Source organism: Magnolia sinica, chromosome 9 (assembly GCF_029962835.1).
Source record: "Magnolia sinica isolate HGM2019 chromosome 9, MsV1, whole genome shotgun sequence".
Classification (NCBI taxonomy): domain Eukaryota; kingdom Viridiplantae; phylum Streptophyta; class Magnoliopsida; order Magnoliales; family Magnoliaceae; genus Magnolia; species Magnolia sinica.
Window position 1 is genome coordinate 84,097,818 of NC_080581.1, and position 23,055 is coordinate 84,120,872.

A 23,055-nucleotide genomic window follows, 5' to 3' on the forward strand; every position below is an offset into this window, starting at 1 on the left:
ATTTTGGGATCACACATTGCAATGGACCTTAGGTACATCCATTGGGCCCTTAAATACATCAAATTAGCCAAGTCATATGGGCCTTATATTCATTAAGTGGGCCACACCAATGGGCCTTATGTACATTGCAATGGCTATAACCCGGGGGCTTCAGAACATATCAAATAGGCCTAAGCTTATGGGCCTTACATGTGCCAAATGGGCCTCGACAGCTGGGCTCCATATGTTCATCAAATGGGTCTACTCACCTGGGCCTTATATGTATCAAATGGGCCTCACCAATTGGGCCCCATGTGCACATCAAATGGGCCTCAACTCATTGGCCCCATTACATCAAATGGGCCTCGACAGTTGGGCCTTACATCTATATCAAGGTGGGCCTCAATCACAGGCCACAACAAACTAAGGTGGGCCTCCCACCAATATTATATCAAACATGATATAATACAATATATTTATATATATATAATACATATGATATTATATATAATATAATATCATATATATATAGATATATATATATATATATACACACACACATGCATACACCACACGCACGCACACACACGCATACACACACGCACACATCACAGTGGCTCCACGTCCACCGTCCAGGCGGACGGTGGGAATGAAACACATACATCAATGTGGGCTCCATGTGGGGCCCACCATAATGTTTATATTCCATCCAACCCATTGATAAGGCCACGTGGGCCTAGAGGAAGGGTGAAAATAAATTTCACCCTGATCCAAAACTTCTGTGGACCCCAAAAGGATTTCAATGGTTTGATGTGGGCCGCCCGAGTCTTGGATCAGTCTGATGTTTGGGGTGGGCCCACGTCAGATAGTGGCCCACCCGATGAACGGGTTAGATGGCACATAAACTCAAGGTGGGGCCCACGGCCAGAGTAACACCCATGAGTCTAGCGTACGGCAACGCTGACAACAGCAGCGGTAGCTGCTTCTTCATATATTTTTTTTTGATTTTGAAAATATTTAGGTGGGGTCCACATCCGGTGAATCTACGCCGTCCAGTGTTCTTCCATGGCTCACCACGAGCAGTTCAAGTCCAATATCGGACATATTCCAGTGTACAACCCATCAGGGGAGGTTTCAATGGTGAAAACCACCTTTTGTTATGGTATGGCCCGCCTGAAAGTCTGATGGATCCCATCTTCCAGGTCAACGGCTAAAAAGAGCTAGGGAAGGGAATGGATGGTGTGGATTTAATACATGCATCAAGGTGGGGTCTACACAAGTGCACCACCTCATTGGCTTGAAACCAAGGAACCATTTGCACTTCCAACAGAAACGTCCAGCGTCAGTGGACGCTGGACTTTGTAAATACATTAGAGGTGGGCCCTGCTTAGGTGGGCCACCAAGTGATGTACGGCGTGGGTATTATACTTATAAGGTGGGCCCCACTCAAATAAAATGCTTACCACATGGTGGGGTCCATTCAAGTAGCCATACAACCTTACCATCATACAACAAAATAAAAAAAAAATAAAAAATAAAATAAAATAAAAAAATAAAATAAAAAGAGAGAGGGATAGAGAGTGAGACCGTGTGATGGAGGGACCCCGGCACTATGGGCCCTCCCTTGCACTAAATCATACATCAAGTGGGTCCCATTACAAGTGGGTCCATGGAATTGAAATCCAACGGTGGAGATCCCTTCTCCACTAAAATAAATGGTCTAGATGACCCTAAACATGGAAGGAAATAAACATCATGATGGGGTCCATGGAGAATGGCCCCATCATGGAATGATCATGATGATCCAAGTGGGCCATCGGCCACAACTTAGGGTCCAAAGTGAAATCCAAACCATTAATCGGTTGGCCTCACTTGGTCCATCTTAAAAATATGAAAATCTACCCTATTAAGACACCCACCACTTGATCTTCTTGCTCCCTTGGCTTCCTTGGCTCCTTGGGCTACCCTTTGATGGTGGAAGATGAGAAATGGATGGTTGAGATGAGAGATGAAGGGGTGGGAAAGGTGGACCTCACAAATGAAGTTTTCTCACCATGGGGGACTCATGGTGCTCTCTCTTGGATTTGGATTTTTTTCTTTTGAAAAAAAGAATAAGAGAGATAGTTGTAAAGGGAGGGAGAGAGAGAGAGAAAGAGATGGGTGATGGAGTGATGGGGGATGGTTTGGGTTGAAAATGGTAAAAAGAGGTATGGTTGTTGTTGAAATTTGGAAAAGAGGAGTGGTGAGGTGGAAAGAATGGTGGACTTTTGTAAAAGGTGGAGATGGGTTGATGTACTTGAGGTATGGGATGCTTTAATGGTTGATTGATGGGACTAATAGTAGAGATTCCCTCGAAATCCGCAACGCGCGGTGTTTCTTCGGAATAAACGCTGATCGACATCTTCTTACCTGGGTATCGGTTTGGTGCGCAAGTCACGGCGTTGGAACCGCGGCGACGACGCGGTCGCTATGATATAACTTTCGGACCAAGCCGACGTCGGTGCGCGGGACCTGGCTTAGGATCATGCGCAAATACCGAATACGGTGCGAAGGTTGCCGGAATTTGACCGAAAGGACCGCGGAAGCTAACGGAACAGTACGGATTAGGACACGGGTCTTACAGCTCTCCCCTCCTAATAGAAATTTCGTCCTCGAAATTTACACAATCACCGCAACTAGGCAGAACTCAAGAGGGAGAAGAAACATAACATCAATATATAAAATCAGAGATAACATACAACATACAATACAATCAATCATCAAAAAGATGGGGATAACGCTCTCGAATCTCAGCCTCACGCTCCCAAGAAGCCTCCTCAACAGAATGGTGACCCCACTGAACCTTCACCAACGGAATGACCTTGGTCCGGAGGACCTGCTCCTTCCGATCAAGGATACGGACTGGCTGCTCAATATAGGAAGCGTCCTCACGAACCTCTAACGGCTGCCAATCGATAACAGGAACGATGTCTGACCCACACTTCCTCAACATGGAGACATGAAAAACGTTGTGGACGCCAGACAACTGAGATGGCAAGGCAAGCCGATAGGCCACGGCGCCAACGCGCCCAGTGATCTCAAAAGGCCCTATGAATCTCGGGGCAAGCTTGCCCTTTGCTCCAAATCGAACTACGCCCTTCATGGGCGAGACCTTGAGATACACATGGTCCCCTACATCAAACTCCAAGGGACGACGCCGACGATCCACAAAACTCTTTTGTTAGGTCTGAGCTGTGCGCATCCTCTGCCTGATGATGTTGATAACCTCTGACGTCTGTTGCACAAGCTCGGGACCTAAGAGACGCCGCTCTCTAACCTCGGTCCAACAACTTGGAGATCTGCATGGTCTGCCATATAATACCTCAAAAGGAGTCATGCTAATGGTCGCTTGATAACTGTTGTTATATGCGAACTCAGCCAATCGTAGATGCTCATCCTAACTACCCGGGAAATCAATCGCGCAGACCTCAAGGATCTGGTTGACCCTCTCGCTCTGCCCATCGGTCTACGGATGGTATGTGGTGTTGAGCTACAAATCAACCCCCATCGCTCTCTGAAAGCTCTCCCAAAACTAAGACTTGAACCTCATGTAACGACCTTGGAATTTTTGTGCTAATCTTTCCTTAAGTAATCTCGCAAGCCGGTCAAAGGCCAAGTCGCACGTATCGCAATAAAATGTGTCGACTTCGTCAACAATAACCCAGATGGCGTCATGACCGTGCTGAGTCCTCGGCAAGCCCATAATAAAATCTGTCGACACGTGCTCCCACTTCCACATCGGGACACTCAACGGCTCCAATAGACCAGGGGGTCTCCGATGATCGGCCTTGACACGCCGGCACGTGTCACACTCGGCCACAAAGCCGGCGATCCGGCGCTTCATCCCCGCCAAAATACTGCCGCCTCATGTCATGGTACATCTTCGTCGAGCCGGGATGGATAGAAAACCGCGATCGATGTGCCTCGGCCATAAGGTCTCTACGTAACTCGGGAATATCCGGACACATAATCGGCCTGGCGAAGTCCACCATCTCGTACTCAATCCGCTAATCCGTCCGACTCTCGGATGTCGCCCGCTTAATCCTGTAACGACTGTGCCCGAGCCTCGACCACCCTTGCGACAAGAGAGGGTTGAATCGATGGGCTCGATAACTGAACAATAGAAGACCGCAAGCCAAACTCAAAGTCGTACTCGCTATATCCTCGAGCATCCGCCACTCCCGAATCATCATATGCGCCACCAGCCTCGCGGCTAAAGGCCGAGGGCATCCGCCACCACGTTCGCCTTACCCGGGTGGTACCGGAGATCGAAATCATAGTCCTTCAGAGCTCCATCCAACGCCTTTCATATTCAACTCAGACTGGGAGAAGAGGTACTTCAAGCTCTTATGATCGAAAAGAGCTCGAACCTAACCCCTAGAGATAGTGTCTCCACACCTTCGGTGCGAACAACTGAAGCCAACTCTAAATCATGCGTGGGGTAGTTCAGCTCATGGACCTTGAGCTGACGAGACGCGAAGGCTACAGCCCTGCCGCATCAGGACAGACCCAAACCAATATGCGAGGCATCGGTAAATACAATAAATCCGTCACTCCCGGAGGGAAGAGTGAGGACAGGAGCGACCAGACGGTCCTTCAGCTACATAAATGCTCGCTCACAGGCGTCACTCCAAATAAACTCTGTACCCTTCCGAGTCAACCTAGTCAACGGGGCTGCAATACGAGAGAAGCCCTCAATGAAACGCTTATAATATCCCGCTAAACCAAGGAAACTGCGAATCTCAGACGCAGTTGTGGGCTGGCCCCACTGACGCATTGCCTCAACCTTCGAGGGGTCCACTGCGACACCCTCCCTCGTCACCACGTGACCGAGGAATCTCACCTCCTCCTGCCAGAACTCGCACTTCTCCAGCTTCGCATACAGCTGGTGCGCGGAGGGTCCGCAATGTAACCTCCAAATGCCGCTCATGCTCCTCACGAGTCCTCGAATAAATCAATGTCGCCGATGAAGACTACAACAAACCGATCGAGATATGGACAAGACCTCGCTCATCAACGCATGAACATCCGGCGCATTGGTCACAAGGACATGACCAAACTCGAAATGACCATAACGCGTCCGAAAGGCTTTCGGGATGTCCTCCTCTCGACCCGAATCTGATGATAACCCGAACGCAAGTCAATCTTCGAAAAGAACGGCACCTCGACTGATCGAACAAATCATCAATCCTGAGCGGGTACTTGTTCTTGATCGTGACTTTATTGAGCTCCGGTAATCTACGCAGAGCCTCAACGAGCCATCCTTCTTCTTCACGAAGAGTACCGGCGCTCCCAACGGCGAACTGCTCGGACGGATAAAGCGTAACTCGTCCAACTGCTTCTGCAGTTCCCGCAACTCCAATGGTGCCATACGATATGGGGCCTTTGAAATAGGCGCAGTACCGAGATCAATCTGAAACTCGGTGAGTCGACGAGGCGGTAATCCCGAATTTCCTGAAACACATCGGGAAAATCGCAAACCACAGGCAACTGGTCGACGCTCACCACTAAGGGATCCTCTATGGCACAAGACATCAAACAAGACAACGGCTCTCCTCTGGCTCAAGAATGAATCGAATCGCGGCAAGCCGGTATACAAACGTGATGCCCTCGCGAGCAATCCAATATGGCGTGATACTCGCAAGCCAATCCATGCCCAGGATGACATCAAACTCGAACATCGGCAATACAGGTTGGCAGGCAAAACATATCCCCAACCAAACGGGCAAGACAAGCAAAATCGGCCCAACTACAGCCTTCCCCAAGGGAGTCGATATCAAACCCTCATGAGCAGACTCCAACGGTAAACCACTCAATCGGTAAAAACTCTCGGCCACGAAAGAATGCGATGCACCGTAATCAAACAACACACGTGCAATGCATGCGAATATCAGAAGTATACCCTCAACGACTCCTCCGTAGGACTGATCCTGCCGGGCCGCATAGAATCGAGCCTCGAGCCTGGGAGGTGCCTGCCCTCTCGAGCGTGCGCTGCCGCGAGGTCGCCGAGGCGGCCGAAACCGCCGCTCGCCGCGCCTGAGGCCGGTGGCCGATGCCGGGAGGTGGTCTCGCGTGAGGCCGCTGCCGCCGCCGGCTGGGGGCCTTCGCGCCGTGGGGGTCTCGCCGCCGCGGTGGTGGAGGCCGCTGTGGACCTCTCTGCTGCTGGGGGCGAGGACACTCCCACATACGGTGTCTGCCGCACCGCACCTAAAACAAGTGCCGAGAACCGTCTGAGGTGGTGCCGAGGTGCTGGGGTGTCCGGTGCTCGAAAGGCCGGGCGACTCGGCGCCTGCGGTGGTCGACCCCGCTGGTATCACCGGAAGGAGCTCGCTCTTCCGGCCCTCCTCCGACCGCGATCGACCGAGAGCCGTCCCACTCACCAAAATCTGGGCCTTCCGCACCACTTCCTCGAAGGTAGGAAGCTCATGCCCAATAACACGGCCTCGAAGACCGTAACGCAAGCCGGCCTCGAATCGGCGGGCTCTCCGCTCCTCATCATCCACTAAGTAAGGTGCAAATCGGGACAGTGCTACAAAACGAGCGGCATACTGAGCCACTGTCATATCGCCCTGCACCAAGGCCTCAAACTCCAACGCTCGCTGACGTCGGATGTGATCGGGAAAATACTGTCGGTCAAACCGATCCACAAAATCCTCCCAAGTCCAAACAAAATCAGTGCCCGCTGCTCGAGAGACTGACATCCCTCACCATGAAGGAGAAATACGGCTAATCGGACTCGCCGCTCGGTCGCGCATCCCATCGTCTCAAATATCTTCTCTACGTCGGCGCGCCATCTCTCAGCCACGGTCGGGTCTGGCTCACCCTGGAAATGCGGAGGATCGAGGCGTCGGAACTCTCGAAGGAGGGCACTCGAGCGCTCCTGCTCTGCCTGTGCTGGAGAAACGACTGGGGGTCTGCTCGAAGTGCGGCCGCACGCAGATCTGGCCGAATCGGGAAGCACTCACAGATACGGCCGGCTCCGCACTAGTCTCGGTGGAGGAACGCACCCATAGATCGGGCATGAATCCCTGGTAGATGGGTGGCATCCTCAGGTGGGGCAGTAGGGATCTCGGGTGGTGGGGCAGGAATCGTAGGTGGTAATGCGGGAGCCGCAGGTGGTGGAGCGGGAGTCGATCGGGTCACTCTCCTGCGCGCCATGTCCTACAGGAAAGAGCGAAGGTGCCTATCAACTTTGAAAACTCTCGAAGGCACACTCGTTAAGGGTCGGTAATAAAAGATCGCTAGGCTACCCGGACTTAGGACTTAAATCATTCATAGCAGACATGTAATGTTGTTTTTGGTTATTCCCGAGTTATGCTCTGATACCAACTTCTGTCACGCCCCAAACTCAGGAACCGGGCTCACAAAATTTCCGATCGCCGAATCTGGCGCCGACAGCCTCCGTAGAACCCCATTCTCGGCTCCCGCCATACCACGTTCCGATCCTGGGATGCTACAAGGAGGATTTTTAACATCCGTTTGATTCGTAATAAGCATAACCAAAGGCATAACCCACAAACACAACCAAAAACATCCATCACATTTCCACTATAATCAAAAACTTTACAGGTACAATGAGCATAAGGGAAATACAATGAAGATAGACCAAAACTCCAAAAGAAGATCAGCCACGCGTCCAAGCCTCAGCGCTGCTGCGATCCAACGTCACCTGCACGCAACGGTCATGCATAAGCTTATAGAAAGCTTAGGGGGTGGTGAAAGTGTATGCTCAAGGTGATAATGTAGTCATGCAATAGAGTAATGCGGAACATGCCGATGAATGCTAAGAATCCCATTAGCCGTACCAAGGCCATGCGGTGCAAAGAATGATGTCGGCCATACCAAGGCCATGCAATGCAGAATGCAAGTCAAGCATACAAATCCTCATCTAAGTCCACATGTCAATACGGCTCAAATCTGGAATATCACCGGGGTCTAGTACACTCCAAGCCAGATTGCCGCCCCATCGCGCGCAATAAGGTGAGTGGAAAAGACCTCACTATCCGCCGGCCAATATCGGGCTCGGCTCGTCAATAGCGGACCCATTCCTCGAGCTGTCGGACTCAGCCTAGCATTGCCCCCTACTCTCGGGCGGGTAAGGCCGCACCCCCTTCCAACCGACCACGACACTGGAAAGCGCAACCGTCTGGTAATCGACACTCGGCCCTCATCCACTCGGCCTAGACATTGGAGCAACCTCCCGGTACCATAAGGGTTTAGGGACTTTCACCCAGTGGATATCTATCGCACCCCATGTAGAACAAGATTTCTGATCCAATCCCGCCAACCACGATACGCCTGTGGAGGCTCTAATGACGCTAGGGCGTACAGTAACTATACCACACAATGCGAATGCATGAATCACACTATTCAGCCATGCATCAATCTCGCGCATATCGTGCGCTCATGTAGGGCAACACCGTCAGGGAGCCCCTAAACAATCCGCCCGAAGGCTATGCATGATCACCATTTCTCATATCAAGCATACGTATGATGCATATGATCATGAATCATGGAATTAAATATGTCATATGGGGTGGATGATGCTCATAATGAAGACGGGCCTAGACGGCCTACATATTACACATATGGGCCTATCAGTGGGCCCAAGGGAAAGTCATAATGCGGACATTTAACCACACCACACTTACAATGTGGACGTCAAACCAACATTGCTCCCAAGGCACGACTGCCACAAATATCATTTCATAAGTTATTTTGGGATCACACATTGCAATGGACCTTAGGTACATCCATTGGGCCCTTAAATACATCAAATTAGCCAAGTCATATGGGCCTTATATTCATTAAGTGGGCCACACCAATGGGCCTTATGTACATTGCAATGGCTATAACCCGGGGGCTTCAGAACATATCAAATAGGCCTAAGCTTATGGGCCTTACATGTGCCAAATGGGCCTCGACAGTTGGGCTCCATATGTACATCAAATGGGTCTACTCACCTGGGCCTTATATGTATCAAATGGGCCTCACCAATTGGGCCCCATGTGCACATCAAATGGGCCTCAACTCATTGGCCCCATTACATCAAATGGGCCTCGACAGTTGGGCCTTACATCTATATCAAGGTGGGCCTCAATCACAGGCCACAACAAACTAAGGTGGGCCTCCCACCAATATTATATCAAACATGATATAATACAATATATTTATATATATATAATACATATGATATTATATATAATATAATATTATATATATATAGATATATATATATATATATATATATAAATATATATATATATATATAAATATACACACATGCATACACCACACGCACGCACACACGCATGCACCCACCCACAGACGCACGCGCACGCGCACACACCCAGTGGGCTCCCGTCCAGGCGGACGGTGGAGGTAAAACACATACATCATTGGGGCTCCATGTGGGGCCCACCATAATGTTTATATTCCATCCACGCCGTTGAAGTCCAGCAGACCTAGGTGAAGGGTGAAAATAAATTTCACCCCGATCCAAAACTTCGTGGGCCCAAAGAGGGGTTCCAACGGTAGACACTTTCAATTGTTTCCTTTGATGTGGGCCGCCCGAGTCTTGGATCAGCCTGATTTTGGTGGGCCCACGTCAGATAGTGGCCCACCCGATGAACGGTTAGATGGCACATAAACGTGAGGTGGGGCCACGGTGGCCGTGGGTGGTGCCGATCAACGCCCGCCGGCCGGCGAGCGGCGCTGCCGACGCCGACAAAGCAGCGTAGCGCTTCTTCATATTTTTTTTTTTGTTGATTTTCAAAAAAAAAAAAGCACTGATTGACGTCAGGAAGGGAATCCACACCGTCCATTGCTCTTCCATGGCTCACCACGAGCGTTCAAGTCCAATATCGGACATATTCCAGTGTACAACCCATCGGGAGGTTTCAATGGTGAAAACCACCTTTTGTTATGGTGGCCCGCCTGAAAGTCTGATGGATCCCATCTTCCAGGTCAACGGCTAAAAAGAGCTAGGGAAGGGAATGGATGGTGTGGATTTAATACATGCATCAAGGTGGGGTCTACACAAGTGCACCACCTCATTGGCTTGAAACCAAGGAACCATTTGCACTTTCCAACAGAAACGTCCAGCGTCAGTGGACGCTGGACTTTGTAAATACATTAGAGGTGGGCCCTGCTTAGGTGGGCCACCAAGTGATGTACGGCGTGGGTATTATACTTATAAGGTGGGCCCCACTCAAATAAAATGCTTACCACATGGTGGGGTCCATTCAAGTAGCCATACAACCTTACCATCATACAACAAAATAAAAAAAAAATAAAAAATAAAATAAAATAAAAAAATAAAATAAAAAGAGAGAGGGATAGAGAGTGAGACCGTGTGATGGAGGGACCCCGGCACTATGGGCCCTCCCTTGCACTAAATCATACATCAAGTGGGTCCCATTACAAGTGGGTCCATGGAATTGAAATCCAACGGTGGAGATCCCTTCTCCACTAAAATAAATGGTCTAGATGACCCTAAACATGGAAGGAAATAAACATCATGATGGGGTCCATGGAGAATGGCCCCATCATGGAATGATCATGATGATCCAAGTGGGCCATCGGCCACAACTTAGGGTCCAAAGTGAAATCCAAACCATTAATCGGTTGGCCTCACTTGGTCCATCTTAAAAATATGAAAATCTACCCTATTAAGACACCCACCACTTGATCTTCTTGCTCCCTTGGCTTCCTTGGCTCCTTGGGCTACCCTTTGATGGTGGAAGATGAGAAATGGATGGTTGAGATGAGAGATGAAGGGGTGGGAAAGGTGGACCTCACAAATGAAGTTTTCTCACCATGGGGGACTCATGGTGCTCTCTCTTGGATTTGGATTTTTTTCTTTTGAAAAAAAGAATAAGAGAGATAGTTGTAAAGGGAGGGAGAGAGAGAGAAAGAGATGGGTGATGGAGTGATGGGGGATGGTTTGGGTTGAAAATGGTAAAAAGAGGTATGGTTGTTGTTGAAATTTGGAAAAGAGGAGTGGTGAGGTGGAAAGAATGGTGGACTTTTGTAAAAGGTGGAGATGGGTTGATGTACTTGAGGTATGGGATGCTTTAATGGTTGATTGATGGGACTAATAGTAGAGATTCCCTCGAAATCCGCAACGCGCGGTGTTTCTTCGGAATAAACGCTGATCGGCATCTTCTTACCTGGGTATCGGTTTGGTGCGCAAGTCACGGCGTTGGAACCGCGGCGACGACGCGGTCGCTATGATATAACTTTCGGACCAAGCCGACGTCGGTGCGCGGGACCTGGCTTAGGATCATGCGCAAATACCGAATACGGTGCGAAGGTTGCTGGAATTTGACCGAAAGGACCGCGGAAGCTAACGGAACAGTACGGATTAGGACACGGGTCTTACACGCTACCTGCAAAGAACAAAGGACTTAGGACTCACATAAAAAGGTCTGATCTGTTAGATTTAGTTACATACTCAAACACAAATTATGTTGGCTACATTGATACAAAGAAGTTCATCTCAGGCTACATATTCATGGTGGTTGGCGGAGTTATATCCTCGAAAAGTGCGAAATAATCGACAACGACCTTATCTACCATGGAAGCTGAGTTCATAGCTTATCATAGAACTTCAAATTAGGCACTTTAGTTACATCGTTTCTTCTTAAGTTTGCGAGTACTAGAGCATATCCTGAAACCATTGAGAGTCTTTTGTGATAATTTAGTTGCGGTTTTCTTTTCTAGCAATAACAACATTCATCAAGGTCGAAACATATTGACATCAAGTATCTTATTGTGAATGAAAGACTTCAGAATTGTCTAGTATTTGTAGAGTTCATCAGAACTAAGTTGATGATTATAGATTCACTCACTAAAGGACTCCCTATCATGTCATTTTAGGAACATGTAATATTCATGGGAGTCATTGACCCCACAGACTTATTTAAGTACTAGGAGTTGGGCGTGTTTTACAAACATTGAAGAGATCTCATTTATGAAATCTTAATGATTCTAATATAAAATTATTTTCTGGTTCTCTTATGCATGCGTAATTTATTTTAAGAAAGCGAAATTATAGTCATGTTATTAAAAACATATGAAAGCTCCAGGACCTCATAAGGATAGATACATATTATTACACTATATGTGTAATTCTTATACCGCACTTCACCATAAAGTCAGTGCCAATATTAATTGAATCGAAGTAAATACTCAACTTTTATTCTTAAATTTAAACAAATAATTTAATTTATTCAAACGAGAAATAGAGATCAAATTACGCCTTATAAAAAGCACACAAAATGTATCTATTAGATCCAATAAATGACCTGATCATAACTTAAGCCTACACATCAACTTTAACGCCATTGCCTATGCATATTGAGTGTTCCGCATCAGTTAGTGGCCTACTTTGTAGCAAGTTATACATATAATTATATATGTGAATAGTTGTTTTCGAATCTATCTACCAACACATCAGTTAGATTATATTTGAAACATACCAAGATAGTATTATTACCATTCTTTACGAGCCACTGCTTGTATTTCATGCAGTCTTTCTTCTGATGGCCCGACTTCTTGCAAAAGAAGTAATTATTCTTTTTAGCCTGCTTGTTGTTCGATGCATTGACAGGTTAATTTTCATGATTTCCAACTAGAGGACCTGAGGATCTCTTATTAGAACATCATTTTTTTTTCTTTTCCCATTATGTTCATGTCCAAGTCCATATCCTAAGGTTACTAGATTAACATTTTGTGCCTTATTTAGTGTCTTGAGCCTTTCCTCCACTTGTACATTGAGAAATCAGTTTGTCCAACATCCATTTATCCTTTACTGTATTATAGTTCACTAGTATGATATTGTATTGAGGAGATAACTTATTCATGATCAAGTGAACCAGTTAGTCATATGCATCTTTAACTTTTAGACCTAAAAAGCGATCTTAGAAACCATTTTGATCTGCTCTAAAATATATTAACAAATATTTTCTTTTCCATCATAGGATGAGCGGGTTAATTTTTTTCAGTAAGAAACTCACTTCATCCTTATCTGATTTCTTAAATCCCTTTCCCATTTCAGTCAAGAAAACATTAGCCTTATTCACATTAGGCATAACACCCCTCATTGTTTCAGAAATCAAGTGCTTCATGATTTTGAGAGATATGCTGTTGGATTTGAACCATGCCTTATAACGATTAACTTCTGACTCAGTAGTATTTTCATATGGCTCTGTAGGTTCATGTTTATTCAAGGCAAGGTCTAACCGCATGCAACCCAGGACAATTTCTATAGACTCTTTCCATTGAAAATAAGTAGACTCAGTTAAGGCAGGGACATGATATGTTTGAGTTGTAATTTTAACAGATTAAAAAATATATATTAGCATTAGCAGATTATTTATATAAAATCATTCATAAATAAAACTGAATATCAGACAAGTTTATCAATTCAATTGATTATGACCTTCACTTAAATTACCCAGAATGAAGACGGGCCCAACTAAATCAACCTTGACGAGAATCGATCGCATCATCATTATTCCTCCTGTGGGAGAAAGTCATGACATGCAAGTGACACTCCTAAATATAAAGTCAAGTAATATTAATTATGTAAATATAAGATACTCAACACTTGTATGTGAGATGAATGTCTCAGCTTTACACCACTAGCAACGTTTACTCCGCACCATTTACGTTTATGCCAGACGGTGATTGTTGGCATTTTCGTCATCGTCTACATTAAACGCAAATGCAACCATATGCAATATTACCACTATATCTCAATATTAAAAGTTAAAATCTGTAAAATCTTCGATAATTGAGGTCACTATGGTGGCTAACACAATCGAATTCAATTTCATAGATTTGAACTTTAAGATTGCAAATATAATCATGCATGCCCTCAATGGATTATCAATCAAGCAGTCTGATTTAACCTAGAAAGTAGTTGGCATCAATCGTTAAAATATATTGGAATTATAATTTTTTTTTTGAGGCCTTAAGGGCTCATTTTCAAGAACCAACAATTTTATTAAAAAAGAAAAACAAAGAGAGAGAGAGAGAGAGAGAGAGAGAGAGAGAGAGAGAGAGAGAAGGGGAAAACCCTTACCTGTTGAGTGTCAAATATTGCATATTTTTCCCCATCTATATTTTGACTTTATGAACATTATACTGCTTATTGTTATGTTTTACTCATGTTTATGTTGTAAGGTGAGTTTAAGAGCTTAGATTAAAAAGAATGTTAAAAGTATGGATTTGATTCTCAAGAATTACCAAAGGAAAGAATGAACTTTTGGAGATCAAGATTGAAGATTTCAAGATCCCAAGAGTCAAGAAAACTAAGTGGAAAAGGAAGGAAGTACAGAAATTCGCAGGATCTGAGCTTAGATGACATTGAAGCTGTCATCGAAGCCAGTCTTTGATGACATCGAAGGAGCTTAGATGACATCGAAGAATTACAGGAAAATCAAGTTTAGTTGCTGGAAAAATTGGATGCAATCTTCGATGACATCGAAACCAGTCTTAGATGACATCGAAGGCTGCTCAATGTCATCGAAGGGTTTACGCAGAGCCTATATGGAGTGAGAAATTTTAAGGTGGCTTCCGGATTTTTCAAACCAGTTTGAAAGAGGAAGTTCCCCACTTATAAATAGGGCTTCCCAGGGCATTCCTAAGTATTATTCAGAGCATGCAAGGGTAAAATCCAGGGTTTTTAGATCTTTACAAGTCCTTTTTTGGATCTTTCTTTCTTTATTTTATTGTTTTCTTGTTGCTTTTCCATTTTGCAATTTAGTTATGCTTTTTTAGTTCCCTCTAGCTCAAGCTAACAGGGAAGTACATTGGTTTAATGATATCATAAATAATGATGATTGATTGTTTTAATGATGAGATGAATGGTGTATGCATGTTATCAATTATCTAGGTTTAGGTTTTTTATCCTCATATGAGATCCATATTGATGGATAGGCTTAACCTAGATTAGTTAGATTTCTTAGATGGGGGATGTTATCAACCTACTACATTTCTTTGAATCATTATCTCATGGATATTGAATACTTAAAATCACTGGCGCTTGAGAATATGTTTTAATGGTGTTAATCCATAATTCTCTAATCTTTTATATCATTTATTAAATTATTTAAATTATTTTATTTTCTGATTAGGCCGACCATAGTGCTCGAATCCTAATTGTGTTATCAAAGCCATCATAATTTATTGATCATTAACCTATGTGTGGAACTTTGAACTTGGGTGTTGTTTTCATTCAATTGAATTTCATACCTTCAAAACTTTCAAAATCATTTCATTTGATTTTCTCATTCTTATAAATTATCTCCATGTGGGATCGACCCTGTATTCACAAGATATTACTTACGAACCTCTGCACTTAGAGGCAAGCAATCATTACCCTAAAACAGCCTCAACCTCATCCCCTACCGTCTCTTCAAAAACTAGCCACCACCATGATTTCCGGCCAGTAATAGTGATGAAAAGCCGCCTTCAATGGTGATTGTGACCCTCTTGAGCACGCTGGAAACAATGGCATTTGAATCAACAGTCAGAGAGAGGACTTGTAATCGTACGTTGAAATGCGATAGTCTAGCCAGGATTCCTCTGTAAGTGGCCACCATGTGTAAGAATCCATGATAGCAACAACAGGAGGGTTTGAAACCCACCTTCTCTGTTGGATGTCGGTCACTACCACCACTCTCTTCTCAAGTGAAGGAAATGATTTTCGAACGGAAACGATGGATAAACCTTATTTTGTTGTCCGTAATGGCCGCCAATTTCCGTCGACCGCAAAAACAGAGGACTGCATGACTACCAATTTAAAACATGACGGCAGTTGGACGACAATTGCAGGTGCAAAATCGATTGTCGTCCATGCTTGCCAAATCAAACAATTGTAAGTTTTTTTTTATTAACAAAAGGGGGCAGATGATCATGACCATTCATTAGCTCTAAAACCAATCTTGACATATCAAAGATAGGTCAAAAACCACATCTGAATAGGGTTTGCAAATGAGAACCTTGATTGTCAAGATCTGCAATCAGGCCCACCATCGAAGCCATCCGAATGCTTCTCGGGACTCAGGAATGACTTAATTTATAGTCCTAATCTGGTCCTCTTGATCTAATAACAGAAGGTTCAGATTTAGTTTAAATAGACCCTTTAATGATGGATCAGAACAAATTTCTGAAATTGAAAGGATATGGCATACTCGATGCACACTTGGCCCTGATATCAATTGTAAAGTATATGCAGAATTCAAACTAATCGAGCTATGCATTGAGCATGGAGATCAAATAAATTGAATAAAAGGTGTACCTGATTAGGAAACCATAGCAATAGGTGATTGCCGGAGTCTTCCGCACCTTACACCTTTTAAAGAAGCACGGGAATGGGAATAGAAGCTTCATATGTAGTCTTAGTTTAGAGGGTTGAAGAGTTTGAAACTCTTCTCCTTAACGGATATATGAATTAGTCAATCTCAGTTCAACTAGAACACCGTGCATGTGACATATTTGTAGCGCACCACCCCTTATATAATTTTAGATTAATCACAATTTTGTGGGGTCCACTGGTATTCTCAATCACATTATCCAACCCTTAGAAAAATCCGGATTGTTGATCAATAGGCCCACATTGTAGAATTCTCACAACCACTTGATGAGATAGTGATCGAAGGGAAAAACAAAGAAAAAAAGGACCGGAGACTAAAGAGAACCAGAGTTTGTATACTAACCTCATTCTTATTAGAGATTTTACAGACTTTACCGAAATTCTTGAGAGGATTGGATATGCTCTCGAGGGTCTTGACTCGAATTGTCCTAAGTCTTTGATCTTTCATGCCTTTTCTTCTTTCTTCTTCTTTTTTTTTTTCTTTTTTGTTTGTTTTTTTCTTCTTTCTTTTGCTAATAAAAGGGTTTTATATATTGGACGTGGATTGTCTGCGACAGCTTCTCTCCAGGAACTTCCTTGCGACTGAAGCTCTCGGTGGGGGCCACAGTGATGTTTGTGAGAAATCTGCCCCCTCCATTTATTTTTTCAGGTCATTTTAGTGCAGGAACCGAGCAATGAGGCAAATCCCAAACTCAAGTGGGTAGCGCGACAGGAACAGTGAAGATTGAACGTCCACCGTCGAAACTACCCTGAGTTCAACTGTGATGGTTTTATGCCATCCATACGGTTCATAACGTTAGTCCTGGTGGGATGAACTAAAAACAAAAAAAGGCTAGCCTAATCCAAAATTTCTATGGCCCCCTGAATGTTTGAACGGTGGATGTTTAATCCTCGCTTTTTCTCTTCACGGGGATCATTGGGAAGGCAATCAACATTCAGTTCGGAAACGGATTAGATACTCCTAGAGCTGGGGATCGGACCGAGTCAGATCGGATTTGGTCCAACTCGACTTGATTTAAAATTTGTAGGGTGTGACCCGAACTCAATCAGAACCAGTACCAGATCCAGGTCATCGGACTCGAACAGATCTGAACTCTGCTGACTTAGAACCGATCCGCGTTCGACCCGATTAGGAAACTCGAGTCGGATCGGATTGGGAAAGGTTCAGATCATTCATTTTTTTAACGGTACGAGAATCATTATTCTCATTGTTTCCTATGGTGCGATGTACTTAAAATTTAGTATCAACCCCTAAAATGATATGGAAAAATTGATAGACGGTGTGGATGAACCAAAAAATTCAAGACGACCCCCACAAAAGCTCACACCAGCTTCTTGAAGAAGCTCTACTTATAGCTTCCTGAAGAAGCTTCACTGAACATGTCTCATAGCTTCCTGAAGAAGCTTCAAGTTCAAGTACAATGCTATCAATTGGGTGTACTAGCAAGCTAACAAAAGAAAAAAAAAAAACAACATACTACTTAGCTGACACCAGCTGTAAGCAGCTCTAGGTACATGTCGTGAGAAGACGAGCACTGATGCTCCTCGAGCTCCGAGTTGTACGAATGGGTGGGCCGCAGATTAGACTACTAAAGTGACGTCACCAAATTCTATGGGCCCACTATGATGTATGTGTTGTATCCACACCGTCCATCCATTTTGAGATATTTAATATGAACCATAGAATGAAGCAGATAAAAATTTGTAGTGGACCCCACCACAGAAAACAGTGGGGAGAGTGATTCCCACCGTTGAAACTATCCTACGGCCCATCATAATGTTTATTTGAAATCCAACCTGTTAGAAGTTTTTAATGGTGTGCGTCACTGTCCCACTGTTTCCCCCCTTATTTTCTGTGCTGGGTCCACTGAGCTTTGGATTTCCACTGTTTTCTGTGCCGGTGTCCACTTGAGCTTTGGATTTAACTCATTCTTTGGATCTTGCCCTAAAATGATCTCTCCAAATGGATGGACGACGTGGATACAAAATATACATCATGGTGGGGCCATTTACCTTTGATCTCATTTGAGCTGTTCGTACAACTCGGAGCTCGAGGCGCGTACACGCTCATCTTCGCACGACACGTACAGCCTGTTAGCTGTGTAGCTGGCATGAGGGACGCGGATTAGCTACTAATAGGTTGGAAGCTGATTGCGTACTGAGTAACCTCTGTGGGGTCCACTGTTATTTATGTATTTTATCCACTCCATTCATCCGTATTAACAGATAATTTTAGGACTTGAGCCCAAAACGGAAGCATATAAAAATCTCAAGTGGACTACACCACAAGAAACAGTGTGATTGAACCTCTACCATTGAAAATTTCTTGGAGGCCACGGAAGTTTTGGATCAAGCTGATGTTTGTGGTTTCTCTTTATCCATGTTTTTGTAATCTTACCAATGTGTTGGATGACAAATAAACATTACTGTGGGCCTTCGGAAGGTTTCAACGGTGGAAATCATTATTCCACACTGTTTCTTGTGGTAGGGTCCACTTGAGCTTTGGATTTACTTCAAATTTGGGATCAACCCGTAAAATTAGTAGGAAAAATTTATGGACGGTGTGGATAAACCACAAACATTCACAGTGGGCCCAACTGAGTTTACTCAGTACGATAAAAGTGTACAGGTGTAACTTAGAGCGTAATCCAATTTCTGATAATTACATATACAGCAGGTCTTAAGTCCAGCGGGTTAGATCGTAAGTTACGGTACAACTAGTAGATAACTTTCACCCTTTCATGTTTGTACAGCATCCAAACCATCCAATAGGTTGGCACCAACATGATGATCTCCTTATAAGTAAATATTCCATATCTAATCATCAGGTGGACCACATTTACATTTTTCTATTCATCAATGACTACACATTGTTCTCATGTGTGGCCCACCTGAGGAGCAGATAGGGTTGATTTCTGCACCAGATGAACCCCATAATGGTTCTAACTTCCAACCTAGTAGATATGATTATCTGACTTAGGTTAGGGTTTAGAATCGTTTGGTTATGGACTTGGGGAAAAGAAATTAGAAAAAAAAAAAACAAAAAAGCATACTTGTCTTCTTCGAATCAGGGACGACCAGACTCATTGCTGTGGGGTTAGAAGAAGAGATGATCGAGGGACGGCTAGACTTGTTGCTCTAGGGTTAGAAGAAGAGAGGATCGTTCAACGGATAGGGTCAGAAAGAAAGAGGGTAAAAATTCGTTCGATGGATAGGATAAGAAAGAAAGAGCGGTAAAAGTATTAGGGTAAAAAATTTAAAAGTTATATATACAGGAAGTACCCGTTCCGGATCGGGTAGGATCGGTTTGGGTCGAATCCATTCGGATCGGGTTTCGGGTCGGGTCGGTCCGGATGGATCACGATCCGGCATCGATCCGAAAGACGGTCAGATCTGATTGATCTTACTCGATCCGCATTGATCCAGGCCGTCGGTTTGGTTCTGATCGGGTCGAATCGGGTCTGATCGGGTCGGATCCACCGGATCGGGTCAAGAATGCCCAGCTCTAGATACTCTCCCACCACGAGCCCGGTGGCTGGTGGTCGGTGCTATGTGGGCTCCACCATGATGTATGTGTTTCATGCACGCTCGTTCATTCATTTTTAAAGGTCATTTTAGGGCTTTATCCCAAAAATGAGAGGGATATAAATCTCAGGTGGACTACACTACACGAAAACAATAGTGATGGCATATTCATCATTAAAATCCTCCTAAGGCCCACTGTACTGTTTATTTGACATCCAATCAGTTGATTAGGTCATACAGACCTAGATGAAGGGAAAAAAACAAATATCAGCATGATCCAAAACTTTTATGAGCCCCAACACTCATTCAACACTGTTTCTTGTAATGTGGTCCACTTGAGATTGGGATATATCTCGTTTTTTGTCTCATATTAAAATGATCTAAAAAAATATATGGACGGCATGGATGAAACACATACATCATGGTGGGGCCCACAAAGCACCGACCATCGGCCTTTGGCTGGTGGTAGGGCAGTAGCCAATCCGTTTCCGTTCGGTTTGGATCTCGGAAACGTGCGGACGCGGATTTCACGTCGAAAGCCTTTCGCACAAAGTTTCCGCGCTGCGAACAAGATGTGCCCGGTGATGTTTGTAAGAAATCCATCCCGTTCATCCGTTTTCTAAGTTCATTTCAGGACATGAGGCCAAAGATGAACTGGATTCAATACTCAAATGGGCCAAAAACGTGAGAATTGAACATCTACCGTTTAAATATTCGTGGGGCCACAGAAGTTTGGAATCGTGCTAATGTTTGTGTTTTCAATTCATCCCAGTAGAAATGGCCTTGTGAACGGTATGGATGGCATGGAAACGTACAGGCCTGCAATAAAAGCTAGTGTAAAGGCAACTCATGTGACCGAATGTCACACACGTTCAACATCCAATCCCTTCATAAGATTGGTCCAGCCTTCTGTATGTTTTCCAAAAGTATATCTGGTCCACTCAGCACGTGGGTCCCAATATTTAAAACAGATAAATGGGTTAGAAAACTTCAGCCAGGTTCTCCAGAGCCGTACATTCATGTTGCAATACAGCGCTACCTTTCTGATTCTCTCTACGTAGAAGCTATGTGGGGCCATCCACTCCGTCCATCGGTCTTTACAGATCACAGAAAGTACTGGAGCCGAAAAGTAAAGCAGATTCAAAACTCAAACGGGCTACACAACAGAAAAATTAGGGACGGAAACACCCAACGTCAAAACCTTTGTGGGCCTACCCTGATGTTTATATGCCATCTAAACCGTTCATAATGTTTATTTCCTCGGAGATGAATTCACAGCACAAATATTAGCCTGATGCAAAATTTATGTGGTCCCCCAAACTTTTCAATGGTAGGCTTTAAATCTGTACCGTTTCCTGAGGCATGCCCCACTTGAGCTTTGGATCTCCTTCACTTTGGGACACATGTTCTAACATGATCTGGTGAACCTGATGGACGGAGTGGATTTCACATGGATATAACGGTTGGCCCCACAAAATTGCAGAGGCCACTTTCCTGACCCCGATCCAACGGATATGGTATTCGTGGCAATTTTTATGTATCCTATTCCAATACAATCATCCATGTTCTATTCCAACACTTGGGGTGTATTCTATTTTAATGGAATCGCATCAAACCGGACGCAGATTGCGTCTTACCCCGCCCGTGTGCAGCTGGGAACAGGCAGGAGCTTTAAATGGCCACCATGATATATGGATCTTATCCACACCGTCCATATATTTTCTCCTATCATTTTAGTATATAATCCCAAAAATTAGACAGATACAAGGCTCAAGTAGACTACACAATGGGGATTAAACTCTTACCGTTGAAAACTTTTTGGGGGCCACAAAAGTTTTGGATGGAGCTGATACTTGTGTTTTCTCTTCATCTGGTCTATGTAACTTTATGAATAGTTTGGATGGTAATTAAACATCAAGGTGGGCCCTAGAAAAGTTTCAACGGTGAGAATTATTATCGCCATTACTTCCTGTGGCGTGGTGCAATTGAGCCTTTGATCTGCCTCAATTTTGGGCTTGTATTCTAAAATGATACCAAAAAAATGAATGGACGGTGTGGATAAGACTCATACATCACGGTGGCCACTCAAAGCTCCTGCCCGTTGTCAGCTAGAGACGGACAGGGTAGGCCGCAATCCGTGTCCCATCAAATACCGTGGAACGAGACAACTTGGCATTTATTTACAATACACGGTGAGTTACGGGATTGATTGCAGACTTTGTGGGGCCCACTGTGATGTACGTGTTATATCTACACCGTCCATTCTTTTTGCCAACCCATTTTAAAGACATGAGCCCAATCGTGAGGTAGATTTAAAGCTTGATCCAAAACTTTCTACAGCACATAAGAAGTTTTTCAAATGTAGTCATTTAATAGCTACGGTTACTTGTGATGTTGTCTACTTAGTATTCGATCTGCCTCATGCAGAAGCGGGACCCAGGTGATGTGTGAATGTTACCAAGTTTTGTGGGCCCACCATGATTTATGTTTTATATCCACACCATCCATCAATGTTGTACAATGATACCTGTTCATCAAAACACAAATATCATCCTGATCCAAAGATTATGTGGATACAAAGAAGTTTTCAATAGTAGTCATTCAATACTTAATGCATTTTGTGGTGTGGTCGACTTCAGAATTAGAACTGCCTCCTTTTTTTGGCCCATGATGTAAAATAATCTCATAAAATGGATGGACGGTGTGGATATAATATATGGATCATGATGGGGCCAAAGTACTTGGTGACCTTTACACACCACAACAGACCAGTGACCTTACCAGATCTGTTGCACGCAATGGGTACGACACACCAGCTTCATGGTGCTATGGTGCTGCGTATGTGACTCCCACTTCGTCCATCAAATGCAGTCAACAGGGTTAGGACATGAGATCAAAGATAGTCTAATATACCGTTCATCTGGGCTAAGATAAAGAATGGTAGAAAGGATACACCTATCATTAAGGTAGCTTGTCCTTTACCCACAAGCCTCTAAATTCACATGGCGGCACACATGATTGCTGCACTTGGCTGTCTATCACCCACAAGCCTCCAAATTCACATTGCGGCTCACATAATGGCTGCATTTTTTTATTTTTTTATTATTAATTTTTTTACACACGCACAC

At 44.4% G+C, this 23,055-nt stretch overlaps 1 protein-coding gene across 1 annotated transcript in view; it reads left to right on the plus strand.

The window, feature by feature from the left end:
- The window catches only part of LOC131255905 (disease resistance protein RPM1-like), a 119,558-nt gene that overhangs the window by 30,391 nt on the left and 66,112 nt on the right, over positions 1-23,055 (plus strand). The window lies entirely within an intron of this gene.